The 3,321-nt window shown below is 46.0% G+C and overlaps 1 pseudogene; it reads right to left on the bottom strand.

The window, feature by feature from the left end:
- Positions 1-502: 502 nt before the first annotated feature.
- LOC100450870 (protein FRG2-like) lies at positions 503-3,103 on the bottom strand (annotated as a pseudogene).
- Positions 3,104-3,321: the final 218 nt, after the last annotated feature.

Raw genomic sequence — 3,321 nt, 5'->3', positions numbered from 1 at the left:
ACTCTGTCTCTACTAATAATACAAAAAAACAAAAATAGCCAGGCATTGTGGTATATGCCTGTACTCCAAGCTACTTGGGAGGCTGAGGCATGAGAATCATTTGAACCCAGGAAACAGAGGTTGCAGTAAGTTAAGATTGTGTCACTGCACTCCAGCCTGGGTAACATTTCTTTTCTACAATCTAAAATATGCAAACTCATATGGTCACATTCTAATATTTTCCTGATTACACAGAAATGCATGACTGTCATCAGAGCTCCATATCTAACATGAAATATAAAATTTGTCTATAGCATTAGCCCTTTACAAAATGCAGAGCTTACCGTTCTGATTATATCGTTCAAATTTATTTCCTACGATTTCTTCATGTTCTGTCATTTATTAACACAGTGCATCTAATATTGTTGCTGCTGGTCATTTAGAAAAATCTGAGAAGTAGCAGATCCTTGTTCTCATTCCCAGAGCTGTATCCTCTGCTGAATAGGGTCAGGGTCCTCTCAGCTCAAGCCTCATCTGATCCACTGACACGCTCAGTTACATCATGCCCAAAAAAAGGGGTGAGCTTCTCTATTCAGGCCTCTATCCTCAGGACCAGACAGTGTGGCTGAGACAAGCGAACCCTCAGCAGGTAAGACTTAAGCTCCCTGGGTGGCAATGGCATAGAAGGTCTGCACCTGGGCACACAGAGGCCCCCAGATCCAAGTCAGCAGTGTGAGTTGCTCTCAGGTCAGTAGAAAATGGACCTGCTGTGCCCACACCTGGGCCAGGTCTTGATAAATAGCCTCCCACATAGCTCCAACAGAGGTCACCAAGCTTTTTCCAAGTGCTGGTCATTGGACTCCTAGGGCCCCAGACCTGTGCCACTGGCTGTGCCCAGTGCGAGCCCTCGAATGTCCCCTATGGTTGGCATCACAGGTCTCCTGGATTTCACTGTAGTGCACAGCAGTGGAGGACTGATTTTTTTTTTTTAACATCAAGCTGCATTCCTCTTCTGGACAGTTCCCTGCAGAGAAAGCATGTGAGAGACTCGCCAGAGGAGTCCCCACAGGCCCTCATTTCCAGAACCTCCTGTGCACCCAGGTGAACCCCACTTGTCTCTCCCACTCCTTCCTATCTCAGCACTGGAATGAAGTGAGGCTGAACCCCTTCTGAGTCCCCAAATATTCTCAGAGCTAAGATCTCAAAAATTTACTTGTCACTAAGAAACTCCCTTCCTGCTCAAGACATGTATAAAAGTTTCCTGATTATTTGCCCTTTAGGGCCACAAAAAACAAACAACAAAAAAACAAAACCACCACCATTACCAAGAAAAACACCAAGATTCTACCTGCTCTGTCTTGGCAGCTGTCCTTGGAACCGATTTTTCTTTTCCTGAAGTTTCCCCAATATGAGCTGGACTCTGGTTCTGTGAATACAATGAGAGTTTGAAAAAGTGCCTCCAACTGAACACCCTGAAATTCCTAGTCCATCCTGGACACACAGGAGCTCAGGTTGCCACCAAACCCCAGCTCTCTTCTGTTCTCCAGTGTCCAGGATCTGTACGGCCCTAGCTGCCAAGCAGCTCCCAGTTTGCTTGCCAGGGGAGCCTGTGTTGCTGCCCTGTCCCTTCTCACCTTTAAAGAGCCAAATGTTACCTAATCTAGTAGTGCTGTTTCTGGCTTTGGGCTTGGTCTCCTGGGACTTCTCCTCCTCTTTTGGATTTTTGCATTTGGCTCTAATCCTACTGCAAAAGAAAGCTTAGGTGACTCACCTCTCCCTAGGCAGGGTCCCATTTTCTATCTCTGATGCATTTTTGCGGATCAGTCTTTCAAGTGAAGCTCTTTTGCCAGCGTCATGAGTGAACACGTTTCTCAAAGTCCCCTGAGGGCGCTAAGCCATTTCCCATCCCCAATCTCAGAATAAAACCCTACCAAAGACACATAGCTCAGTATTCCCGATTCCAACCCTCCTTCCGGCCTCCATAGGAGCAGCCCAAGGCCTTACCTTGCCTTTGTATGTGCTTCTCACTGGAATGGGAAGAGGCGGTCTTGCCTTTTCCTTTGAACGTTTCTTCTCATCTGAGCCCTTTCCTGTAAAGGAGATCTGTTGGAAAGCGGGCTGGTCAGTGGAGCACTGGATGGAGGAGCAGTGGAGATCGGCGTCTTCATTTCCCTTTCCCGTGTTGAAGCTCAAGGGAAAGGTGCGCTGTCTTATCCCTCTGCTACTTAAATTGTAGAGACCCTTCTCTACTATCTTACACGTCCAAATGCGGAGTGTGGGTCAGTCGGCTGGACCTGCCTTTTATAGGTCCCTCGGTTGGGCGTGGTTTACTCTTATTGGCTGAACAGGTTTCTCCTTCCTGCCACTCATTAGAGCCTCAATAAGAAAAGTTTCTTGCTGTAGTTCTACTGCGGACCTAGACACAGTTAAGGGACATTTTCAGGATCCTGTCATAGTGACAAGAAACAAAGAACCGGGAGCACAAGGATCAGAAGACCGGGGAATCATTTCTTCCGATTTCTGTCCCAGTTCCTACCTGGAAGGATTTATGATCCTGTTCACCTTTCAAGATACAGAATTAAACATACCTATATTGATACATGTTATATATTTTGCACAGAAGATAATTTATTATAGTGTTAAAATTATATACATAGATATTATAATTTCTCAAATGCTTGGAAACAACAAATGTCAAGATATGGTTGATTGTATTAGATCCATACATACATGATGAAATAAAACTGCAGAGAAAAAGTAAATACCAAATAAAATGGCCCTTCCTACCTAAAAAATGGGGAAGATAATTAGATCAAACGCACCAAAATTGAATTGATTAGATTAGAGCCGGATGTGACCTAATCAGCCCCTATTTCCTGAAGTAGCAAAAAGTCTAGGTGGAAAAACTTTCCCCCTTTCTCACCTGCCTTAGTCATCCTGGGAGCGCCACTGTGTTCTGTGGAATTTATTCAGCCTCCCTAGTAAAGATTGACCTGGTCCCAAACAGGTAACCCAACTGATCACAAGAAAAACAGCCTAGATTCTGAACATCAGCTCCTGTCTTCACACCGCAGACACCACCCGAATCCCATGAAAGCCCACGCTGTTTCTCAACATCCACCATCAAGACGTATTCCAGGGCAGCCTCTCAAAATTGCCTCAGTGAGACGTGCAAGGTGTGGTGGAGCTCCAGGTTCACAGCAGCTGCCTCATCCCTTCCTACTGCGGTGGAGTCTGCCTCAGCAGGTCGGAGCCCTCCAACTGCAGAAGGGTTAGTTCATGTCCCAGCAAGTGTCCCCTAAAAGGACCTTCTTGTCTCCCCCTTTGCTGAGGAAAGCATGC

Source organism: Pongo abelii, chromosome 4 (assembly GCF_028885655.2).
Source record: "Pongo abelii isolate AG06213 chromosome 4, NHGRI_mPonAbe1-v2.0_pri, whole genome shotgun sequence".
NCBI lineage: Eukaryota > Metazoa > Chordata > Mammalia > Primates > Hominidae > Pongo > Pongo abelii.
The sequence above is the reverse complement of the archived record's forward strand: the minus strand, read 5'-3'. Positions and strand labels throughout refer to the sequence as shown.